Genomic DNA, 26213 nt, shown 5'->3' with positions numbered 1-26213 from the left:
CCCTTCCCCAGCTCACACTCTGTCTGTGTCTGTCTGTCTGTCTCTCTCAAAAATAAATAAACATTAAAAAAATTAAAAAAAAAAAGAGTGGCCCATAGTAATGTTATTCTTGCTCTCTAGCTTCATCAAGTCTGCTGTTTTCATGTTACAATTCTCATTTTAAAGTTTATCCATTTTGAGAGAGAGGGAGAGAGAAAGAGTGCGCATGCAGGCAGAGAGAGTACTAAGCAGACTCCAAGCTGTCAGCACAGTCCTGATGTGGGGCTTGATCTCAGGAAGTGTGAGATCATGACCTGAACTGAAATCAAGAGTTGGTTGTTTAACCGACTAAGCCACCCAGCCACCCCTATTAATTCTCATTTTAAATTGCACCTTGGTTATTAGCTACACTCCTCTCCTTGCCCATAGGCTCCATGGCAGGTATGCTGACCAGAACATCAATCACAGTGCGTGTCTTGCTCATATCAAGTGCCCACAAATGTTTGCTAACTCAGTGAACACATATGCTTGAGTGTACCAAGGAAAGGCCATTTTTTTTTTTTATTCACCTAAAATGCTTGACATACACTTGTTCCTAGGATTCCCGTTAATAGCAGACAAACCTCCCTCTCTCCTTGGTGTGCATGATGTTGGTAAGCGACTATGCTGTTCCTTATTTGAAACTTATCCTGCAGCCTTGGCCGCTTGGAAGTAAATATTATTTTAATCACCGTGAGCATTGAAAACCTTTGTTGTAGGATGTCTTTGCTTGTCTTAGGTTCTTATAGTGTTTATGTATATCCAGTGTAAAAGTTGGTATGGGAGAGTTTTTCGTGTTGTGTCATCCATTTTTGGACTTCTCTTTATTGACATTCATTCAGCTGCTTATTTTCCTGGTTGATCATGTTCTAGTTTCCTGGTGTAGATTTGTTCCTCAGAGGCTACTTGTTGCTGTTGGTCCTTTGATTTTTGTCTCAATTTGTTGTTTAAAAAATAGAAAAAACATGGGGAGCCTGGGTGGCTCAGTTGGTTGAGCATCTGCCTTTGGCTCAGGTCATGATCTCACAGTTTGTGAGTTCGAGCCACGCGTCGCCAATGTGCTGACAGCTCGGAGCCTGGAGCCTGCTTCGGATTCTGTGTCTCCCTCTCTCTCTGCCCCTCCCCCACTCGTGCTCTGTCTCTCTGTCTCTCTCTCAAAAATAAATAAACGTTATTTTTTTTTTAAATAGAAACAGAGAATCCATTGATATTACCAGTGTTTACATGGAAACTGGGCCTGTTGACCAAGTTCTGGACATTGAGGCAACCTGTGTTGATTTGAAATTTGTTATCATAAACAACAGTTTCGGCTTCTCCTCCCTAATAGTAACAAAAATTAAGAGATATCTTTAAATATGTGTTTTTTTTAAAACATGAATAATTCTCATATTTAAAAGAGAAAGGGGCCAGTTGTAGCTGTCCTCACAGAGCCCACCAGCGCTGTCCTTTGGCACTAGAGAGGTAGAGGCCTGTCACATTCACGTTTGGCCAGAATGTGAAGCATTAGTCGGGGGCCATGGGTAGGTGATCTTGTCTTCATCCTGAGTGATTCCTCTAAATCAGAAAGAAAAAAAAAAATCAGTGTGGCTTTCCTGGTAATTTAGTGACATAAAATGATTATGTGTGTGTGTGGTCATTGCTGAAATTAGGAATATTTGTTTTTATCCTGGAGGCATAGTATTTGGTCCATTTGGGGCTCTTTTTTGCTGACAGACAGTGTTGCTTAGGGATCATCTTGATTTTTGTTTACCCTAATTTTTCTCTGAAATGGAAATTCTGTCTGACTTCAGGCATGTGGTGAAGGGTAATGAGAGATTTGGGGTTCCTGGACCACAAGATAGTCTGTGAATTCTAAATGAGAATGTGCTAATAATGACCCATGAGAACAAGGTTAAGTACACCTATAATTTCTTTTCAACTCTTCACCTATCCTTGTGCATGAGAAGAAAAGGCCTCATAGCTGTTAACTCCTTCTCATGTGACTTTTTAGGGGCTTGTCTCCAGCCGTCTTTAGGGGTTTGAATGCTTGAACGTGAGGTGTTCCACTGTGTGGGGAAGAGTGTACATCCTTCTGCCAGAAATGAATCTGATGCTTAGGGCTGTGTGCATTTTCTGTAGGACCATTTAAGTGTCAGAGTTGGTTTGTGTCTCTGCTTTATGTTAGTGATGCGAACATTGACTCACACCTTCTGTAGCTAAAACCCACTGATGGCAGGAGAAGGGCAAAGAGTTAGTAGCTCTACAGATAACTAGATGCCAACTGCTTAACCAGAAAGCATATTGGCCAGAGAAGGGATGAAGTCGGGGAAGCGCCACACACTGTTGTTTCTGTGGCAGTTGCCGTGTTTTCATGGGAAGAGGAATCACTGGAGGGTTTTTATTGGAATTTTCTCGATTTTGAAATTGAGAAGTTACAAATGATTAGTCGCTGTCAGAAGGAAAGACATGTATCACTGCTGCATTTGGATGGAACAATTATGGATTGAAAAAAGTAGTGTGGTATTTGTGGGTCCCAGAATTTCTTGTATCAGGCTGTAAGTTTGGCTTCGTATTAAGGACCCGGGGAGTTGACTTCATCTGATCCTCCCATGTGCTTAGAAATAAATGGGTAGGAATTGTTACAGTTCATACTTATTTAATACTTAATGTGTGTTCATGATTTGTCCTTTCTGGTTTTACTTGTCATTTTGAAATAACTTTGGGCTTAGAAAAATTTACAAAAATAGCACAAAACATTTCTGTATTTTCTCTCTCTCTTTTGAAACATTTCAGAGTTATAGACATAATGCCCTTTATCTTTAAATATTACTTCAGTGAACATTCCCTCAAAACAAAGGCATTCTCTTACAGAACGGTATAATTATCAAAATCAGGAAGCTAACATTGACACAGTGCTATTACTTAATGTTCAGATCTTGTACAGATTTTGCCAGTTTTGCCACTGGTCATGTATCTGGCCCAGGGTCCAGTCCAGAATCGTATAGTTGTTGTCTACCTTTGTCTCCTTTCTTCTGGAATACACTTTACTTTTCTCTTACTGACAGTCACACTTTTGAAGAATACAGACCATTTATTGGGTAGAATGGCACTCAGTTGGGTTTTTTTCTGCTGTTTCTTTGTGATTACCTTCAGTTTATGCATCTTTTTCCAGAAATACCTTGGAATGATGCTGTGTTCTTCTCAGCATAGCACGTTGAGAGCCACATGATGCCGGTTTATGCCGGTTTATTCCTTTACTGGTGATGTTAACTTTGGTCACACGTTTAAGGTGGCGCCTGCCAGCTTCTTCACTGTAATAAACACAATCACTTCTTAATAGGAGAAATAACATTTTTTTCATTATATTAAACATTAAAAGGTAAAGTGAACATACTTACTGTACAGGGTCCTTAGCCTTTTTTCAAGGAAAAAGGCTTTATGCCACTGTGGTTGCTTTATGCTTTATGCCACTGTGGTTGTACATTCATAGGATATTAAAGGTAAGAATTCCCTGTGATTTCTAACCAATGTTTTGCATAAGGAACACTTGACTAGAGTGTGATGTTTAGATTTAGCTAGGGAGTAGGAATGGTATCTGGTCTGGAAGCAGCAGTAGCTGGATCTTTGTCCTTCACTGGGTGAGCTGGCTCATCTCTCTGAGCCCAGTGTGTCAAATGGAGCCAAGGACACTTACTGTGTGTTGCCGTGACGATGAGAGACGATCTGTGCAGGATGTCTAGCACTGTGTTTGACACGTCGTGAGCGCTCAGTCCAACACAGGCTGCCGTGACTATCTTGTAAATAAGGAATGATTATTGTGGCTACATAGGTGGAAAATTTAGAAGTAGGCAGTGAAATAGGGAGCAAGGGGGGTCCTGGGAGTTGGGCAGGTGAAGTGGGTGATGAAGTGGGTGATGAAGTGGGTTTCTGTTGCTGTTGGTCTGGATGGGATGGAGAAGAAGCCCATGGAAAAGTAAAGAAAGAAGGAGAAGGACAACAACCATTATTTCATTGCTGTTGCCTATTCACATCTTCATGTTTTCTTTTCTGCCCCAGCGAGGTGCTGGCAGTGGGCAAAAGCCAGCAAATTTACTGCAGCCAATCCTCTCTACCGTGAGAAAGAAGCACTGTGTGCGTTTGTGCGTATGTGTGTGTGTGTGTGTGTGTGTGTGTGTGTGAGAAGACCAAAGAATATTGAGAACCAAATACACACAGCTGATACTCATTTACAGCTTTTAGATCACTTCTGCGTATGCTTCCTTATGTATTCTAAACAACCATGCCTGAAAACAGGTTGGGCAGCTGTTATCCTTACACTTTGCAGTTGAAGGTGTGAGAGGTGAACTGACTTGTCCGAAGTCACACGGCTAATTAGAGGCAGTTCTTATTTCTGGTTCTGTGCTCTTTGCACCAGATCATACCTCAGAAGGAAGAAGAGCAGCGAGAGGGTAGAAAGGAAACATAGATGGAGAAGGTGGGCAGTGTGAGAGGGTCTAAGTAGGAAAAGGGGAGGTGCCTTTGTCCTTCTCCCCAGCAGGTAGTCTTCCATGTAACAATGTAACACATGCCATTATTGAGCACCAGGAGATGCCGTAAACATCATTGTAGGACTCTGAAGCTTGCCAGGGTTTCAGCAGAGGTGGGGGGTGTAAGGTGGTAAGTGGGCTTTGGAGGTTCTGAAGGGAAGAGAGTTGGCTAGTGGGAGTTTGATAGCATCAACAGTCGTCACAGCCTGCCAGAAGCTCAGCTTCTCATTCATGAAACGGGGTAAGTAATGAAAGTAACGATACCTACGTGTGTTTTTCAGGTACGGCGTAGGAAGCGTGTGACACGGGTTGGTTGGCACAAAATAATAAATGGCACTAGTTATAATCATAGTGAGTTTTATTATTATAATCACACATATTGCGTTATTATTACAGTTTTATTATTATAATGTCATTATTTTTTGTTTTTTAATTTTTTTTTTCAACGTTTATTTATTTTTGGGACAGAGAGAGACAGAGCATGAACGGGGGAGGGGCAGAGAGAGGGAGACACAGAATCGGAAACAGGCTCCAGGCTCCGAGCCATCAGCCCAGAGCCCGACGCGGGGCTCGAACTCGCAGACCGCGGGATCGTGACCTGGCTGAAGTCGGACGCCAACCGACTGCGCCACCCAGGCGCCCCTCATTATTGTTTTTGTAACGTTTTTGATTGCCGTACTGCGGGCACCACTGCTGCTGTTCTCGTTTCTGCAGCTGCTGTAATGGCTGCTGCCGTTACAACCATGCTACCAGTAATGGGCACTGAGGTGCACGGAGATAAAGGACACAGCCCAGGCAGTGAAACTTCCCTTTCAGTGGGGAACACGGGGTAGGCAGCACAAGACGTACTCAAAGAGTAGCAGAGAATAGATGCCTTAGGATGTGGGCGCGGAATATGCACTGCCAGAGTGAGAAAGGTTGTGGAGCTGGTGGATGCAGGAACATGGGGAGAGGAGAGCGAGGAATCCATACATATTGTGTACCTTCATGCACCACGCTAGGCACTTGGCTTACATTTATGTCAATCACTGATGCCTTGTAGTAACCAGTGAAGTCCTGAGTGACAGGACAGATAGGTGATTAAGAGTGGTTGAAAAAGTATACATATGTTGAAGTATGAGTGTAAAAGAGCATAAATATCGCCTGGTTTGTGATCATTCAGTGTGTAGACCTGAAAATTAAGACCCAGATTGGACCTTGACTGCTTTGTCATACAGTGGGAGTCCAAAGCCAGCCAGCTTCCCAGTTTGCTTCCATTTAGACTCTTCTTTTCGTCAGTAAAGAGGGAGAATGATTCTGAGTTTCTACAAAATTGCTTTTTTTAATCTCCTGGAATATTATAGCTAATTCATAAGATATTGAAGGTTATATATTATCAAGAAACCAGAGAATAAATACTGTAAGGTGATTTCAAACGCTTGATGGATGGATTTTAATTTTGTTCCAAGTCTTTCCAGTAGAGGGCAGTGAAGGGCTTTAGTTCTGTGTGGCTGTTGCAGGCAAACTGAGCAAAAGTTTTTGGTTTTGTTGAAGGTCTCAGACTTGGAGTAGAAGAATCAAAGGATGTTAGGTACCTACTGAGCCATGAGTTCCAGACACCTTAGTCAATTGGAGTGTTTTGTTTTGTTTTGTTTTGTTTTGTTTTGTTTTGTTTTGTTTTTTGTTTTACTGGACAGGAGGTTGAAGGGCGAAGGTTTAAATACTTATTATTACCATTTTCATTTAAAATTACATTTCTATTAACAGATCAAAGTAACCTAACTTTTGTATTTTACGTAATTCGTGTCAAAAACAAAAAAAATTCAATTTTGACTGCAGGATTAAGATCTTCCAGTATTTTACAGTTTAACTTAGTACAGTTCTGGGTAGTTGCAAACTGTTTCTAGAAAGTTCCTTGGTTCCTGCAGTTCTCCTTAAAGCCAGATAAATAGAGGGAACAAGGAGTCAAAGCATACGGTAACTGTGAAGGAGAAATGAACAGACCTCTATAACTATCATCATGTATTTTGGATTTAACAGAAAATACTGCTCTTGATTCAGGTCAGCCTGATGGTGCATGTTCTCTTATTACTTTTGATTCTTTTCCCCTTGTTTAAAAAACAACCAGACATATTGGTAGTATATCTTACTGAGGAGCTCACGTCCTCAAAGGGAGGAGGACTGTGGTGGTTGAGGATGTTATTTTTCCTACTTTAATACTGAGAAAAGTTGTCCAGAGAGGTTAAAATTATTGTCTTAACTGGGTCCGTAACTGAGACAGATATCCCTGAGAGTGTAAACTCATTAATATTTGCATTATTTTTACATTTTTTTTTCAACGTTTATTTATTTTTGGGATAGAGAGAGACAGAGCATGAACGGGGGAGGGGCAGAGAGAGAGGGAGACACAGAATGGGAAACAGGCTCCAGGCTCTGAGCCATCAGCCCAGAGCCTGACGCGGGGCTCGAACTCACGGACCGCGAGATCGTGACCTGGCTGAAGTCGGATGCCCAACCGACTGCGCCACCCAGGCGCCCCTATTTTTACATTTTAAATGCATTTTAGTTCAGAATGTAGAGTTCATTTGCTCAGAAAAGTGCTTTTGGTCACTAGGGGGTGCTATCAGAATAGCTCATTTAGGAACCTGTAGTCAGGAATTGTTCACTAGTCTATAGAAACCCTGCAGTTATAGATTTCTTCCTTTGGCATCATGCCTGTAAGGAGCTTGGGTTGTGTTTGTGTTGGGGGTGAATTAGGCAGAGGTGAGGGTAGAGGAAAGAACAAAGGGAAAAAGCATCATAATTTACTTTCAGTTCTGTTGACAAATTGAGTTAAAAACTGTATATATTTTGGGCAAGTGGTCTCTTTCTGGTGACATTGACTTAGAAGAAGAAAGGATCCATGGAGGAAATTGTGCTTTGCCAATCCTGGCAGCCCCAGTCACAGGGAACATCTGTATTTTAAGATTGAGGTGTCTTTTAAAGACACCAATTGCTTAAGAGAGTTTTTAAAACTTTTACAGATCTTGGAGACCCAGTTTTGGAAATTTGAAAATAATGACATACATTCTGAGAATATTGTAAAAGAGACTGTACAACTTTAGTGTGTAGAGAATGGATTGTTTCCTTTTACTGGAAATGAGTAGACAGAATCAGTGGCCCTATTTCACATCCAGTTAGATTTTTGACATCTGCGTGTTCACATGCATTTTGTGCTTCATTTTTACCTTTGGGAAATTTGCTAACTTTTTCCAAAGATTGAGTGCATCTGGTAACTTTGAAACTTAATTGGCATACATGGTGGCTGAGAGAAGTCCCTGACTGCCCGCTCATCTAGGGCTCGCTGAGCATCACTGATAATGTACGAGGTACTGACTCCTATTAAGGCAGTTTACCTTTTATTCACCTTTACAGCTCACTCTAATACTAGCATACCATTTCTTTTAAAAAGTAGATGAAGAATGGAATGGAAGAATGGAAAGGAATTTGGAATTTGGCTCTAGTTGCAGCAACACAAGTATAAAAAGTTAACAGATGCTTTTTTGATCTTGTCAAAACCCTAATGTGATTGTACCTTCTTTCTGGTTTCGAACCATTCAATGGCTTCTTGTCAATTATAGGGTAAGTTCCCACTTCTGCCACTGATGGGATGAGGTCCGCTCTCTTGTAGGACGAGGACCATACAAGGCTCCCTGTGTCTGGACAGCTCTCCAGCCTCTCCTTCGGCCACTTGCCACCTCACCCTTGACGCATCCTTACAGACTTACTGCTTCAGCTTTTCTACCAGTGCACTCCTGAAGTCCCACATGTGTTTTCCGTGGAGTTACATGTACTGGTCCCTCTGTTTAAGAGGCTTCTCCCTGAATTTGTATCTTTCCGAATTTAGCACCTGTTGTTTGAAGCTTTCTCATCCCATTCCCCCTACCCCATCCCAGCATCCAGATGTTTCATCAGTCTTTTCATCGGTGCCGCTTCTGTACCTGGGGCATCATCCCCCGGTTGCCCTTACCGCCGTTTGCTGTGACTTTCCTCACACATTTGCCTTCTGTACCAGACTGACCTTGCTGGGGTGCAGGAATAGTGTCATTTTGTTCCTGTGTCCCCAGTACCCAGGACAGTATCTCAGTCCATCTGGAATTGAAGTTCAGGAAGCGAGATTGCAGTCACGATGATGGCTTTTATAGGAGTTGATGTGAGAGCATGAGGGGGAGGCCAAGCTGATCTTTTAGCTTTAAAGGAGAATAGTTTTGAAGTTTTTTAGCTGGTGCTATCTTCTTGTATTTTAGGATCAAGACTCAGAGATTATCTGCTTTTTTTTTTTTTTTAACGTTTATTTATTTTTGAGAGAGAGAGACAGAGCATGAATGGGGGAGGGTCAGAGAGAGGGAGACACAGAATCGGAAACAGGCTCCAGGCTCTGAGCTGTCAGCACAGAGCCCGACATGGGGCTCGAACTCACGGACCGCGAGATCATGACCTGAGCCGAAGTTGGCCGCTTAACCGACTGAGCCACCCAGGCGCCCCAGAGATTATCTGCTTTTAGTAGAACATCCTTTGTCATCTCCCACTTGCTGAGACTCTTGGATGAGCCAGTTAGCTTGACTCACCTTTGCCACTTTATCATGAAGTAGAATGGTTAGATTTTATTATCGAACACTTATGCACCCTCCGCTTTGGGTTATTTGCCAGCATAAGTTTAGTCCCTAGCCTTTAGCATGTTCTATGTTGTCATTTTCTTTTCCCAGCCAGGGATGTACATAAGTTTTCCCATCTTTGGAAGCCATGTCTAATTAGGAAGATATTTTGAAACCAGACTTAGTTTTCAGTACTCTCTACTACTTTTGGATTACCTGTTACGTATCCCTGCATTTAAGGGAAACCATTTAAACTTAACTCTTTGGATCATGATCCTGAAATCTTTAAAGTGAATATGACATTTTGGAGAAGGGGAGGTGATAGAGATAGAAAGTAATGGAACTTTTGTGCGTATTGAGAAAGGAACACGTTTTATCCTCCTTCCTCCCTGCCCTCTCACACTGGTCATTCATGGTGTGGTGAGGCCAGCAGAGGGCATGGTACACATGCGTTAAAAATCCAGTGCTCCCAGGGGCACCTGGGTGGCTCAGTTGGTTGAGCTCCTGACGTTGGCCCAGGGCATGATCTCACAGTTCGTGAGTTTGAGCCCCCCATTGGGCTTTGTGCTGACAGCATGGAGCCTGGAGCCTGCGTCAGGTTGTCTTTCTCTCTCTCTCTCTCTCTCTCTCTCTCTCTCTCTCTCTCTTTCTTTCTCTGCCCCACTTCTGCTCATGTTCTCTCTCTCTCCAAAATAAATAAACATTAAAAAAAAAAACAAAAAAAACAAACCAACAATTTCCTGGGGGGGGGGCTGTGCTTGTTTTATGTTAATTAAATTTGATTGATAGAATAAAGATGCATTTTTTTATTGTGTTTTTTTTTAAAAGGCCAGAATACATGTATTTTGTAATTTCTTTTTACTTTGAAATTAAGTAGTTTTAAAACAAATTAAAATTCAAGAGCTCAGTTAAAGTTGTACTTTGATACAGGATTTTCTAGGCTCCCCATTAAATTCCTTCTCACAAATTCAAATACTCATTTAGAAGAGCTTATAATAACTTTTAATTGTTTTTCTCACGTATGGAAAGGAAAGAAGTCATTGTACAACTTATGAAATAGTAAGAGCCAAGAAATTCAAATAACAGTTTTTAATCCAAATTTAAAAGGCCATTTGAAATTGTTTTGGCTGTGTTGCATCCACTTTGTTAGCTGATGAGTTCGGTTAGTGAGGAACCGGGAGGGTCCTACGTTATCCAGGCTGGAAGGGCTCCCTCGGTGGATAAGGGCAAAGTGCTGAGAGGTGGGCTTTTCTCTGTGACTTTGTGGAAAGTGGTAGGAGGTAGGAAGAGGAAGGTGAGAGACGAGGCCTAGAAAGAAGTGGAAAAGGCCCAAAAGGAAATGGAAATCTTGGTCAGGAAGATGGGATCCACAAAAGTCTGTCCTGAAAGGTAAGTCTAAGCGTGGGTGCTTCAGACAGGCCCCAGCTAGACCCTGGCTCTGCCACTTGCTTACAGAGTGACCTGGGGCATCAGCTAACCACCCCCACCCTGCCTGGCCTCATCTGTGAAATGCAGATGGTTCAGTGGCTTCTCATTGATCCTCTAGAGTGAAGAGTGAATCATGAACTGGGCCTCCATTGCTTGCCCTGGTCTAGTCCCTTCCTTATCCTTAAGACTTCTCTCGGTATTCTCCACCCCCGCGCCCCCACTCTCCATGTGTCTGTTTGCCCAAGGATCCTGCGCAGGCTGCTTTCTTCTCTGCATAGGAAGTATCAGCCCCCTCCATCCTCAGCAGACTTCACTTTCAGGTCACAGAGGGCTTTCTGCAGAAAGCAAAATTGGAACCGTGCTGTATTCATTGTTCTGTGACTCCCCCTGTGTTTTCATGTCCACCTGTGACATCTTTTTGTGTCAGGAAACAGAAATTTACTAAGTTAGGTTTAATGACTGTGTGATGTTCTATAAGAATGACTAATCAGTTCTTTCTTGTTGGACATTTAGATTGTTTCCAATTTTTTTCACTTTTAACCATACCGAGATGAACATCATTGTGCAATGCACTGTTGCATCCAGTGTTACTTATTTTGTTAGGATATGTTCCTGGGAATAGAATCGCTTGGTCGAAGAATAAATGCGTTATAATTATTGATGCATATTAGCTTACTAATGTTTAAAATGGTAGGCATTGTATTTCAGATCCCGGCCTGAGTCTCAGGTCTGTCACCTGTCACACGCACACGCACGTGCATATTCTTTTTTTTTTTTTTTAATTTTTTTTCAACGTTTACTTATTTTTGGGACAGAGAGAGACAGAGCATGAACGGGGGAGGGGCAGAGAGAGAGGGAGACACAGAAACGGAAACAGGCTCCAGGCTCTGAGCCATCAGCCCAGAGCCCGACGCGGGGCTCGAACTCACGGACCGCGAGATCGTGACCTGGCTGAAGTCGGACGCTTAACCGATGTGCCACCCAGGCGCCCCGCACATGCATATTCTTAGCTCAGTGCCTGGCATACAGTATTTAACATTATTATTTACTTTGCTATTGAAATGTTATCCATATACATTTATTTTATTTTCCCTTTTTGTAGATCTTCAGTTAACTGTTTTGCAGAGAGCATCCCAGGTCTTCTGGCAGTTTTGCAACCTTGAGACTTTCAGTAGCTTTAGGAGGGATTAGAATGAACCATGTACTAAAAGCTGATCGATATGAAGCCTATTATGGAGGTCCCAGCTTGGGTTCCTGAACTCTTAGGGCCATTAAGTGTACTTAGGAGAGAGCCATCGGTGGTGAAAAGTATGGGGAGCCCTACTGTTCTGCAGCGTGTTCTTAGTTAAGGAATTATTTTCAGTGTGTGAGGATGGGGCTAAGTGTGCAGTGTTACGAGGTGTTTTTGCTCAATATTCTGTCACTGCAGTCTCTGTGTCCAGAACAAATGATAAACCAGCTGCCAGCCTGAGAAATGATCCAGCCATTTTCATCATCCCTTAGTTTATGGTTTTCGAGCGCTCATTATGGAGGCCCGACGTCAGCCGTCTGTGCTGTGGCAGGCATTGGTCCTGCCCGGTGTCACAGTCAAAGGATGGCACCCAATATTTTGGGTGCTGAGCTTTTCCTTTTTGTTTATTTTATTTTTAATTTTTTATATTTGATTCCTATTTATTTTGTTATGTACTCGTGTCCTGGTTCAGATCCTTTATGATCTTAACCAGTTACAGCTTTTAGAGTTGGGAACCCCATTTTTTGTTTCTTCTTTTCCGAATCATCACATAGGATGTTTTTAAGAAGTATAACCTTGAGATTATATCCTCACTGCCCCTTGTCTGGCTTTGAACCTTGGGTGAGTCTCCCACCGTCTCTGAGACTCCATCTCCTCACCTTCCCACCTGCCGAGGGTTTTTGTGATGTTTAAATGCGACAGTTTATATCAAATCCTTATGCAGCATCTGTGATATAACAGGGATTCCACTCGTGTGTTTTTTGCCTTTCCCTTTCCCTCATTGTGCCTCAGGAAATGTTCTATAAGGAAGGAGTTGTGTGTTATACAAGTGAGCCTAAGGAAGTATTTAAATGTCATGTGAGGATTGTCTTTTATTTTCTTAAGGAAATTAAAGTCTGAGGTTAGTGATTTCACCTTGTGCTTTCCTTCTTTCTTCCTGTCTCCACAGAGCCCCAGAAGCGAACCCTTGTTCTTCAAATAGAACTGTTTGTCCTTGCTCCTCCGCCAGCACTCACAGGCTTAGTCGTTTCCTTAAGGACCTCAATTTACTCAAGTTTATTTAGAACTGTGTTATTCGTTTCTGTTTTCATTGTAAGATTCCAGATTTCTTCATTTATTTATGGATTTTAAAGTTATAATTAGAAAGGCTCCCCATTTAATGTATTTTTTAACAGATATCATTAATTTATCTGTTAGAACTGTTAAAACCCAAAATTCAGCTGAGTACGTTTGAAGACCTAATTGGCTTTCTTAAGCAATTCGTGAGTCAGGCAGCTTTCCATCTAGCAAGTAGAGAGATGCTTAGGAGTTGTTATGAATGGAAGATGTTTATGGGAACGAGGGTGGGGCAAGGAGTTACTGGCAAAATCAAAGAAAGGATTGTTTTAGGCAAGGTCACCTTCCCTTAGGGGGAAGGGCAGAGGGTCTTACTAGGTGGCTTACCTCATCTTCCTTTGCGGGATGGAGAGGACCCACGTGACAGATTACCTCATTGGTGCTGACCGGAAAATTCCCACTGCCTGGGTAAGACTGCATTTTCGAGGGAGGTTGGAACTGCACTTAGGTTAGGCGATAGGCCCTGGTGTGGTGACTTGGTCTAAGTCACTCCATTTTGGGCCTGTGGTTTTCTTTTTAACAGAGCAAAGTAAAAGTTTTTGGAAATAAATGACCTCTGACTCAGCTCTTCTCCTGCTGACATTTTCTATAATATGATGTCATTTCTATGTGATCCCTTCTGCTTTTCTTTTAGTTACCACCTTGACAGATATTCTTCTGTTCCCTTTCCCTGTAGAAGCTTAACACCTAGTGGTTCTGAAAATTACTGTGCAGATACCCAGGCCCCTTAACCAAAGATTCACATTCGGTAAATCTGGGCCATGGCCCAGGACTCTGTGTTTTTAATAAGCTGGTCAGTTGGTAACGGTACAAGGGATTGAGACAGACCTGGTTTGTCTCCAGATTTGGAAGGAAACCATATTGTTAAGCTCACTCTAAGAAAGTGATTTACTAGTCCTGCTTTATATTCTGTAGGTACAGGGAAAATGCCTGTATCTCATCCACTGCTTTTCTCTTTTTTCTTTGGACCTTTCAGCAATGCTCTTCCCACCTGTCTTGCCATCTACGCTCCGAACTCCACTGAAGCAGTGTCCCCCTCCTAGTTGTTGCATGTGAGGTCTGTTGTCTATGTTGTGCTGGTTGCGAGCCAGGCAGAGCATGTAGTATCTCCTTAAACCACAGCTTCTTTTTGTTATTAATAGGTCTTATATTCATTCTCAAAGTAGGCATATCTGTCTTCAGAGTGCTCTGATTTTACTAGCATTATTAGCATAGGCATATGCTAATAGTTTTTACCATCCTCATAATGCTAGTGTTGGAAAACAAAATTCAACTGGTAAACTTACAGATCCAATTGGCTTTATTCAGTGATTCATGAATCAGGCAGTATCCCATCTCCAGATGAATTATACAAAATGGAAGGCTTTTATAGGCAGGAGATGGGAAGAGGAGGTTAAAAGAGTGGATCATTTCAGGCAAGGTTACCTTCTCTTAGAGGAAGGCAGGGGTTCTTGTCATGCAGATTACCTCACTGGTGCTGATCAGCAAATTCCAGACTGACTGGTTTAAAATTCCACTCTTAGGGGGTGCCTGGGTGGCGCAGTCGGTTAAGCGTCCGACTTCAGCCAGGTCACGATCTCGCGCTCCGTGAGTTCGAGCCCCGCGTCAGGCTCTGGGCTGATGGCTCGGAGCCTGGAGCCTGTTTCCGATTCTGTGTCTCCCTCTCTCTCTGCCCCTCCCCCGTTCATGCCCTGTCTCTCTCTGTCCCAAAAATAAATAAATGTTGAAAAAAAAATTAAAAAAAATAAAAAAATAAAATAAAAAAAATAAAATAAAATTCCACTCTTAGGAGAGGCTACAACTGCTGTTAATTTAGGTAGTAAGTCTTGGTTGGGGTTTAGCAGAAATGACTTAATTTGGGGCTTATTCTTTTTAACAGGACTTTTTTTGATGCGTGATATAGGAAGGTGTGTGGCCGACTAACATTTGAGGGAGGCAGGCTGGATGAATGAGCCTTACTCGTATTCTTAGTGCAGAGTGAGAGATAAGGTGATATGCCGTATTTGCACAGTGAGGAGGAGAGTTTCTAATGGAAACCTTTCAAAGATTAAATAGAATGGAAATAAAAATCACAAAGGACCTAAAGGTCTGGAAGAGACCCTAGCTGTCATCTCAGACAGAGCTTCCCAACCAGTGGCCAGAGTACATCGGTAGACTGTGAGTGGGTTACAGGTGAGCCACACTACTGATCTTCTCATTCCTCAGGGCAGTGGAGCAGGGCATGAGATGGCTAGGGTTCTGGGGCCAGTTGCTGTGAATCGCTTTAGCAGATGATCCCAGCATGCTATATACGTATTACCATTTTCTGTATGTGCCATGAGGTGCACACGTTTGTGAAATAAGCACCCAACCCCCTTGGTATTAACATTCTAAAAAAGAAATTTCATCTAGAAGTCCAGAAATTTGGATATAAGAGATTTTGAGAAAGCTTAGGAGTTCAAAGAATTCAGTTTGAAGACTACTGGTCTCTCCTCCTGGTATAGAGAGCAGATACTGAGTTCTGGGGAAATTGAATGTATTTTAATCAGTGCCCAAGACCTGATCACTGCTTTTGGCTCCTGCTTCAGTGCTAATTTTTTATATCGCATGAGTGGGGGAGGGACAGAGAGAGAGAGACAGACAGACAGACACACAGACAGAATCTGAAACAGGCTTCAGGCTCTGAGCTGTTAGCACAGAGCCTGATGTGGGGCTTGAACTCTGAACGGCAAGATTGTGACATGAGCTGAAGTCTGATGCTTAACCTACTGAACCACCCAGGCGTCCCTCAAATCAGACTTTCTATAGAGATTTTTGAGAAATTTGACAAGCTAATTGTAAAACTTATTTGAAGAACAAGGGCTCAACAATATGTAATGTAGCTCAATAAGACATTGTGATATTGGGGATAGACAAATGATCAATGGCATAAAATAAAGAACCCCCAAAGAGACCCCTGATATATGACAGATGTATTGTAGATTGCATAGAAGGAGGGACTATTGTATTATGTAAGTAGTTCTGGGACAAGAAATACAGCCATCTGGAAAAAAAATTCTTATCCTACACCATATAAATAACTTCATTCCTAACTAATTAAAAATTTAATGTGGGGGGCCTGGGTGGCTCAGTTAGTTGAGCATCCAACTCTTGATCTCAGCTCAGGTCATGATCTCAGGGTCCTGAGTTTAGGTCCCTGTTGGGCTTCATGCTAGGCATGAATCCTACTTGAAAAAAAAAAGTTAAAAGATAAAAATTTAATGTAAAGGCAAAACTAAAACTTTTAGAAAAAGCAAGCACTTCCTTGGAACAGGGAAGGTGTTCTTAAACAAGATCCAAGAAAGTCTGTCTCTAAAAGAAAGGGCTATTAAAGTTACCTGCATTAAAGTTAAGGGCAACCGTCTGTCACTGGATACCATTAATGTAACAGAAAGATAAATCTGAAACTGGGAAAAGGGGTTTTTAAGACCTACAACAGACAAGTGATTGGTGTGTAAAATATGCAAAGAACTTCTTCAGATCAGTAGAAAAATGAACATAAATAGACCAACAAGTGTTTCCCAGATGAAGAAATACAAATGGTCCAGACACATTCCAAAAGATGTTCAACATCATTAGCAGACCTACTATTCCTCTTACAAATAGCTAGTGGGAGTGAAAGGCACTACAATCAATTCGGAATTGAAGATAGTACCTTGTTGCTTATGAAAGCTATTTCTATGTCCTTTTGTCCAACAGTGCTACACTTAGAGAATTCTATATCCAGGGAAACTTTTGCATGCCGTGCTATGAGACCATTTACAGGAATTTTCAGAATAACAATTGCAATTATAAACATAAGAAAATAAGCCAGATATCCTTACACAGGAAAATGATTAAATGCAGTGTATCCACACATCAGAATATCCTCCAACAGTGAACATGAACAGCATAGATGAGTCTCAGAAATGTAATATTGAAGGGTGCCTGGGTGGCTCAGTCAGCTGAGTGTCCAACTCTTGATTTGTGCTCCAGTCATGATCTCACAATTTGTAAGATTGAGCCCCATGTCAGGCTCCTGTGCTGACAGCGCAGAGCCTGCTTGGGACTCTCTCTCTCTCCCTCGCTCTCTGCCTCTCCCCTACTTGCATGCCTGCTCCCTCTCTTGCCCTCTCTCATGTTATATATATACAATGGGATACAACTTGGTAATAAAAAAAGAATGAACTCTTGCCATTTGCAACAACGTGGATAGAACCGGAGGGTATTACGTTAAGTGAAATAAGTCAGAGAAAGACAGATATCACATGATTTCACTCATATATGGAATTTGAGAAACTTAACATGATCACAGGGGAAGGAAAAATAAAAGGAAAAGAGATAAAAAGAGAGGGAGGCAAACCATAAGAGACTCTCAAATGTAGAGAACAAAGTGAGGATTGATGGGAGTGGGGAAAATGGGTGATGGGCATTTGTTGGGATGAGCACTGGGTGTCATACATAAGAGATGAATCACTGGATTCTACTCCTGAAGCCAAGTCTACGCTGTATGTTAACTAATTTGAGAGAGAGAGAAAAAAAATCAGGTCAATAAGCAATACCCAGGGGGGAAAAAAAAGAAATGTAATATTGAGTGAAAGTGAGTAAACTTACAGAAGAGTATTGTGAGAATGATACCATTTTTATAAAAGTCAAAACTGAGCAAAACTAAGTGAGCTAGTATTTAGGAATATGTGTTTGAGATAATATGATTTTTTAAGAAGTAAATTGCAAACAGAGCAGGACTGGGATGGGTAGGAGCACATGGGTGAACGCAGCAGTATTTTAAGTTATATATTATTGCTGTTATGCTTCATTACTTACATATATCATATGTTCATTTCTGTATATCCAGTATCATATCACAACAGCAAAAAGAGCCAGACTACCCAGATTCCAGTCATGGCAGCTCTTACACTGAATGCTCAACCATGGACAAGTTACCTTGACTTCTTCAAAGCTTGGTTTCCTTATCTGAAAAATGGGATGATAGCAATAGTATCTACATCACTGAGTTGTGATTACTTTTTTTTAAAGGTCTGCGCGCTCTCGCGTGCACAAGTTGGCGAGGGGCAGAGAGAGAGAGAGGGGGTGGGACAGAGGATCTGAAGCAGGCTCTGTGCTGACAGCCGAGAGCCCAACGCAGGGCACGAGATCTCACAAACCACGAGATCATGACCTGAGCCAGCCAAAGCCGGACGGTCAGCCGACTGAGCCAACCAGTAAATGGAACCCTCTGTAAGACTCAAGTTAGTTGCTTAATACAGAGGAAGCATGTAGTATGTTTAGCTTTTGTTATTTCATTATATTTTTCTTAAAACATGATGTGTGCTGCTCTGTGCTTCACTCGGAATTAAAGTAGATCTTACTCCCACACGGAATGCACTTCTGTTCTGATAGTGCGATAGAGATTTTCACAATGTGCATTTCAATATGCATGAGTAATACATACTGATTTCTTCAGATTCCCAGCCTTTGACTGAAGAAGAAGAATTCTGGAGGGAGGAGCAACCTTTCTGCCCTCTAGGTCTTTTTAATTCTGGAATATTAGCTCAAGTGTTCCATTGTTTCTTGACTGAAAGAACACTGGAGAAAGGCAGTTTTCCAAGAGCAGGTCACAGATTGCTGCACAGTGGGGCCAAGACATCCCCAGACTTCTTGTGTTCTTGACTTCAAGGCAGTGACATGTAACTCCAGCAGTTATCAACGGGGCTCAGTAACGCCAGAAAACATTTTAGAAAGTGCAGTTCCCATGGGTAATTTGAAGTGGCATGCATACTCTGTAGGATGTAGGATTTTGCCAGTGTTGTGGAAACAGTTGTTTTGGAATTAGAGGATGTTTAAAATTTGTTTGGTTTGAAAATGTTTTGGCTGCCCACATTGGGAAACACTAAGCTGGATTTGTCAATAAATGGCTTTATTGGTACAAGAGGAGAAGTCCCTGTAAAGTAAATGATGCTTTGGCCCTTTACCCGAAACTTAGGGAAGTATGACAGTTTTTTTTTGTTTTTAATTCATAGAGAGCGCGCGCAAGTGCGAGAGCGAGCGAGCAGGGGAGAGGGGCAGAGGGAAAGAGAAACAATCTTTTAAAAAAATTTTTTTTTGAAAATGTTACTTTTTTTATCTTTTCTTTTTTTTTAATATATGAAATTTATTGTCAAATTGGTTTCTTAAAAAAATTTTTTTTAATGTTTGTTTATTTTTGAGAAAAAGAGAGACAGAGTGCGAGCGGGTGAGGGGCAGAGAGAGAGGGAGACACAGAATCCGAAGCAGGCTCCAGGCTCCGAGCTGTCAGCACAGAGCCCGACACGGGCTCAAACTCACAAGCTGTGACATCATGACCTGAGCCAAAGTCAGCCGCCTAACACACTGAGCCACCCAGGCGCCCCGAGAGAAACAGAATCTTAAGCAGACTCCACACTCAGCACAGAGCCCAATGTGGGGCTCGATCTCACAACTGTGAGATGAGATCATGACCTGAGCCGAAATCAAGAGTTGGGTGCTCAACCCACTGAGCCACCCAGGCACCCCAAGTATGACAATTTTTATTATATGTGGTCATAAGACATAGTCACTGTGAACAGTGTTACAGTAGCTATTACCACTTGTTGGATTAATAAGGAAATATGAAAATGAATAAAATTCCCAATAATGTCCCAGAATTTGGGTTATGTTCACACAAAGCTCCATTTTACTATTCAATATAACTGTGAGGCAAAGAAAAGAACAAATATTTCACAGTCATCTGTGTGTTACAAACTTGAATGTAGTAGGTACATGGATGTGAAGGGATTTGTTTTTAAGGTTGAGTAGTAAATTAATGAGTCCAGATTCCCTTTATTTTGTGGCAGCTCCCTGATAAGAAATGTTCAAGCTAATTCCACGTTTAAGTGCTTTATGGAGGCGGACAAACAGAGCTGGTGCATGCCATACACTAAGTAGAATTATCCTGATCTCTTTTAGGACAGATGCTTTCTTCTTTCAAGTAGGCATATGGTAACTGAGGTGACACATCATTCTGGAAAGCTCCAGATTCCCAAAACCTTTCAAAAACGTTTCTCTGTAGCAAGCTGTATTATAGACAAGCCAACCCTCGAGCCAACTTCAAGACCTATGGGTTTTTAAAGACCTGTTCATCATGTTGTGAAGTTATTTATCTGGGAATTAGAACCAGAAAAAAGCAAAGTTTAGCATACTTGGGAATAAGACCTCAGGGTAAAATCACAGTTACCTTCTGATTTTCAGTTTAATAGCCATAAAGTTAATGATTATTTAAAAAGTAGTTTGTAAGCAGTGTCACTAATGCTAAATAGTTATGGCAAAATAACCAAGTGAGATAAGTTTTAAAATTTAAAGCTGTGTCATATGAAACAATTGCCATCCTCCAGGTAACTCATCCGTGATAAACATAAGGGCCATCAAAAACGATGCCACCTCACCACCCGCCCCTCCTTTTTTGTGAGTTAGATCATCATGAATTCCTCATTGATCCCATAATTCTGGTTTGTTGTTTAATAACCCAGGTGCAACTTAATCTGGGGTGTAATCTGTTCCTTTAAACTTAGTTCTAATTTGTATTTGTAGTCAGTAGGAGAGGAAGTGTTAACAAGAACAGTAACAGTAACAAAGATAATGACAATAATAGCTAATTTTTATTGACCTTGAACTGGGCCAAATACTGTGCTAAGTGCATGGCTGACATTTTCCCACTGAATTATTATAAACTCCTAGTAAGGCAGGTACCGTTATATCTTCGAGTTGCTGACAAGGAAACTGAAATTACTAAGTAATTTATCTGGAGTCTCCCAGATGGTAAGTGCTAGGGTTGGGCGTTGTTCAGAGGCAGTGTGACTCTGAAGTAACGTTTTAAAATATTATGCAGTCCTGATTCCACACTGAGTACCATTACTTTAAAAATATATCAGAGTCTTGATACATTACTCTTCTCAAGGCCGTATCCTAGGATTGGAAGACGAGACTGCCTTAGCTGAAACCCTTATTGTTCTTTAAAGGAAAATAGAATTCTTATCTTGGATTTCAGTGCTCAAGTGAGGTTCTGGAATAAATATAGCCCTTCAGTAGGACACAGCTGAATTCATTTCTCCCAGAATTGGAGTCATCACTCACATAAGGTCTTGCCCTTTTGGTTATGAATCCAGCAAACCCTGGCTTTAAAAATCTCAATTAAATGTGCACAGCTCTACATAGTCCTTCCAGAGACATCACTGGTATTTCCTATGGATGTAAGCTCCTCTAAGAACTGGTGTTTCCTCATTTAAAAATTTCCCTGTAGTTTTCCAGGTTTTCTGGCTACACCTTGTCAACCCAAGCTTGCATTGGAAGTTGATTTACAAGCCCAGACTCCCTTTCCCAAGACCTGGCTATTTTATGCCAGGTACATAATATCTCATAGTGGGGGTTTTTCCAAGTATGCCTGCTGAACCAAGGGAGTTGTCTGCCTTTCGGAGACCTGATCTGCTGACTTGATTGTTTTATAAGATGACTTCAAGGTACGTGCATGGGCTAGAACTGGTTTGCAGTGTGCTAAATCATTATGTTGTCCCTAATGGAGCACAGAGCTTGTTTTGTTCCCAGTGGATATCAGGTCAGAGGAGAGCATGGGGACACTGTGAAATTGGTCAGAATGAGTAGGGTAAGCTGAGTTCCCTTCATTCTCAAGATCATAAATATCTTGCCCAGTAACTAGAGGTTATAATGAAGAAGCACTTTGAAAGTTCAACTTGTCTAACACGGCAAGGATCGCCTTTTTTGAAATTGCTTTTTACATATTGTTCATCTGGCCAATATGAATATACAGTCTTAGTTTTTACTCATTATGGGCCCAAAAGGTAACATATTATACCGTTCTTTATCTTGCCTTTTTTCACTGAATATATTTCCACATCTGTATGCAACTTCCTCATTGTTTTTTTTTTTAATTTTTTTTAAGGTTTATTCATTTTCGAAAGACAGAGTACAAGCAGGGGTGTGGCAGAGAGAGTGGGGGGGACACAGAATCTGAAGCAGGCTCCAGGCTCTGAGCTGTCAGCACAGAGCCCGATGTGGGGCTCGAACCCAGGAACTGTGAGAACGTGACCTGAGCCAAAGATGGACGCTTAACCGACTGAGCCACCCAGGCGCTCCCCCCACTTTTTTAAATTTTTTAATGTTTGCTCATTTTTGAAAGACAGAGATAGAGCAAAGCAGGAGTATGGCAGAGAGAAGGGGGCAACTTTCTCATTGTTTATTGCTACCTAATATTCTATTGTAAGGCATAATTTATTAGTCAGTTTCCTGTTGTTAGACATCTTGGTGTTTCCAGACTCTTGGAATCACAAACATTTCTGCGCTGATTATTCTTGGGTACATGTCATTTTGCATGTGTTTAAGTTTTTCCATGGGATAAATACTCAAAGTAGGAATGCAGGATCAAAGGGTGCATGTGTATGAAATTTGGGTAGATTCTACCAAATTGTCTTCCAGAATGTCATGGTTTCCCCTCCACAACCCTCCTCCACTCTTCAGCCAGAATGCTGAGCTTCAGCTCAACGACTTTGGAGCTCTCCTGACTGGCCCTGAAAAAACAGGATATAGATTTTCACCGCTGTGCTTGTTCTCTGGATTTCTGGAAACATTACTTCCTTCTATTTCATTCTTAACCTTCACAGATCCCACCCAGATGTACAGGAAACCCCTGTCTCTTTTGGGCTCACACCTTCACTGTTCACGTTGCTTTTCTTTCCTTTCCTTAATTTTTATGGCGAGTACACACGGAGCACACATTGAAACTCCTGTCTTCTACTGCTTGCAATTTAGTTGTTTCTTTCCCAGTGTCTGGCCTGCCCAGCAGGATTATCAGCTATTTGAGTCTCATTTCGTATTCCTTTTTAATGCCTAGGACAGTGCTTTGCACATTGTGGGATTCTTTTTTTAATCTTCTGAGGAAAATAGATGTATTGTTTGGTGACATTAATACTACTTATTATGAAGGAAAAATGATCCTGGAGAGGGCCAGATATGTAAAAACTCCCTAAATACCCTTATCTAGAGATAACTACTATTGGCACGTTATTCCATATCCTACTAGCTACCACCCACCCCCTTTTTGAAAAAATTTTTTAACATTTGTGTATTATTTTTGAGAAACAGAAAGAGACAGACTGTGAGCAGGGAAGGGGCAGAGAGAGAGGCAGACACAGAATCTGAAGCAGGCTCTAGGCTCGGAGCTGTCAGCACAGAGCCTGACACGGGGTTCGAACCCACACACTGTGAGATCATGACCTGAGCCAAAGTCAGACACTTAATTGACTAGAGCCACCCAGGCACCCCTCTAGCTGTCTCTTTGTGAATACATATACATATGTTCAGACAGACGTGTACCGTTTTACATATGGCCTCACACTGTTCCAACTGTTGGATAGCTTGCTTTTCTTCAGTAGAAGCTTTGAACCTTTTCCCATGTCAGCTGATGTGGTTCTATATGATTTCTAATGGCTACATAGTAATTGTTTCTATATACACACCATGGTTTATTTAACTAGTACTGAACTTACGAACTTTTGTGGTTTATAGTTTTTTGAGTCAGTGTGTCTGTCCCTACTAGTGCAGTTATCTTCATAGGGTAAGGTAAACTCCTAAAAATGAGCTGTGTTAAAGCATGGGTGCACACTGTAGGATCTAAATGAGTACTTTAAAAAGAGAAGAAAGTTTACTGGAATGTTGAGTGCTTTTTCCCAGGCAGCTGTCAAATTCTAATAGTTAGCTGTGGCCTTCAGTAGCGGCATTCGGTCATCAAAAAGGATCAAGACGTTTTATACATAAATAAAAGGGAGAAAAAAATCTCAAGATTCTCTAGGAGAAATAACCTTTGTGTGTATTTATGAGGGTATAAACAAATCATTGCTTTCTTCCTTTTACCCTGCTGGGCAGTGAGTACCTGCCTTTCTCTTCCCAAAACTATTTGGAAAGCTTGCCTAATTTAGAGGATTATAAAAGGGTTTTCCCTCCTGCTAAGATACAGAGAAGGGCAGTGTTTTCTGTTTCTTGGAGAGTAGTTTGCTTAGGCAAGTACACAATCCAATGAAAGGACCTGTAGCTGTAGGCTATTTTAAAGCCCACTTGAAAACATTCTGGTGTGTTTATTTCTTTACTACTCCACTTTATTTCAAAAAAGATTTGAGATGGTTTACAAAGATGTAAACAATAAATAGATAAAATTTGCTTGATAGTTGAGAGAAAGAGGTAAGGGAAAATAAGGAGGAAAGAGAATAGAAAGCCAGGAGTAGGGTTCGTTTCACAAAATGCACATGAAGCACGAATTTGTTGTGTTCAGAGTTCCAGGAAAGTTGGATATGGGGCAGTTTTGTATGGTTCAACCATAATATTCAGTCCTGTGCCTTTGCTTGAGGTGGACCTCAGATTTGACCCTAAGCCAGTGTGATGGGGTTGTAGCTTTATCCTTGTTAGGATTAAAACACAAACCTCTTACTCAAAAGTCTAAATATTTCTGATATTGAGACCAGAGAAAATTCACCTAGAGAAAAGATTTTTAAACAGTATGTATGTATGATCCCAGCAGGAAGGGCCTGGAGGGGCCACCCTGTCCAACATTCTTAGGATTGTGGGAGGCCTCTGGGAGGTGGAATGTCCGCATATGACTCTGGCCTTGAGTCAGGTGCTTAACTTCTCCAGTCTAGTTTTTTCAGTGCCAAATAGGGATAAGGATTGGTCCTTACCTCATATGGTTGTCATAAGGATTAGATAAAATAATGCAAAGGAGCAAAATGCAAATCAAAACCACAATAAAATATCACTTCATGTGTACTAGGTGAGCCACAATCAGAAAGGCAGACAAGTGCCGGCGAGGATGTGGAGAAATTGGAACCCTCACATTACATTGCCAGTGAGAATGTCAAATGTAGCTGCTTTGTAAAGAAGTCTGGCCGTTCCTCAGGTTAACACATGACCCAGCAATTCCACTCCTAGGTACATGCTGAAGAGAAAACACCAAAACCTCTACATGAATGTTTATAGCAGCATTATTTTATAAGAGCCGAACTAGACACAGTCCAAATATCATCAGTTAATGAATGGAAAAAAAGGGCAGTGTGTTCCATGATTTCATTTCTGTGAAATATCTAGAACAGACAAACCATTGAGACAGAAGTTAGATTAGTATTTGCCTAGGGCTGGAGGCTAGGGGTAAATGGGGAGTAATCGCTAATGGGCATGGGATATCTTTTGGGGGGCCATAAAATTTCTTCTAAAATTGATTGCAGTGATGGTTGCACAGTCCTGTGAATATACTAAAAACCACCGACTTGGACACTTTAAACAGGTAAAATGTATGGTGGGTGAGTTGTATTTCAGTAAAGCTACACATATTAAAAAAAGATAATGCCCAGCAAAGTTCTTTGCGGAGTGCAGTAAGCAGCATAATAGGTCAATACTCAATAAATTGTAGGCTTTTTCTCTTTCTAAACAAATGATGAACCTGAGGCCCAGAGAGGTAAAATGCTTTATCCTGGTCACGGGGCCTCCTTGGTCTGAACAGGACCCTCGTTCTCTGTGAATGTCAGACTAAATCGGCAGGCTCTTCCCTCTAGGAGGACAGTGCAAAGGCCAGCATGGTGTTTGCTTTCTCTGCTAATGTGGTTGATTTTTTTTTTTTTAACTTCAGTTGACCTTTATTTGGTCTTGAACCTTTCCACTGTAAAGGTTTGTAAGTCTCCCAGTTGTAGATGCAATGTAAACCTTGAAATAGTCAGCAAAATTTTCAATTAACCATGATAAACTGTTTGAAAAATTGACTCATGGTCCTGCCTAGTATTGGCTTTTCAGAGACTGATTAGCCCATCTAAGAATTACTCAGGTGCTTTGCTTTTTTTTTTTTTTTTTTTTTCCCCTTTTTCTCCGTGTGGCCTGCCTTTGGCCATTCCACTTTCCACATTTTTCTACTTGAAGTAGGATGGGCAATCAGAAGCAATAGAGACTTCTGTCTCTTGAGTTGTCTCAAAAACAAATTTGGGACAAGTTGAATTTATAGTGTTGGTGTGAAGTGAAATTTGGCTTTCCTTTTACACTTTTTTTTGTATGTTTGTGTTATTAAAAACAAAACCTTTCTGGGGTACCTGGGTGGCTCAGTTGATTAAGCATCTGACTCTTGATTTTGGCTCAGGTCATGATCTCACAGTTTATGAGATTGAGCCCCCATCAGGCTCCTTGCTGGCAGCATGGAGCCTGTTTGGGATTCTCTCCCCGCCCCCCCCCGCCCCCAGCTGCCGCCCTCACTCTCTCTGCCCCTCC

The 26213-nt window shown here is 41.5% G+C and overlaps 1 protein-coding gene and 1 long non-coding RNA gene across 2 annotated transcripts in view; one reads left to right on the top strand and one right to left on the bottom strand.

Annotated features, from left to right (window-relative positions):
* The window catches only part of STK39 (serine/threonine kinase 39), a 311613-nt gene that overhangs the window by 120352 nt on the left and 165048 nt on the right, over positions 1–26213 (top strand). The window lies entirely within an intron of this gene.
* Positions 1205–4935, bottom strand: LOC121030654 (uncharacterized). The gene is made up of 2 exons (XR_005790347.1): positions 3176–4935; positions 1205–1572 (listed from the first exon to the last, which is right to left on the bottom strand). It is a non-coding gene; the product is annotated as an uncharacterized LOC121030654 (long non-coding RNA).

Source organism: Herpailurus yagouaroundi, unplaced genomic scaffold (genome assembly GCF_014898765.1).
Source record: "Herpailurus yagouaroundi ecotype Mexico unplaced genomic scaffold, PumYag 140, whole genome shotgun sequence".
Taxonomy (NCBI): Eukaryota; Metazoa; Chordata; class Mammalia; order Carnivora; family Felidae; genus Herpailurus; species Herpailurus yagouaroundi.
The sequence above is the reverse complement of the archived record's forward strand: the minus strand, read 5'-3'. Positions and strand labels throughout refer to the sequence as shown.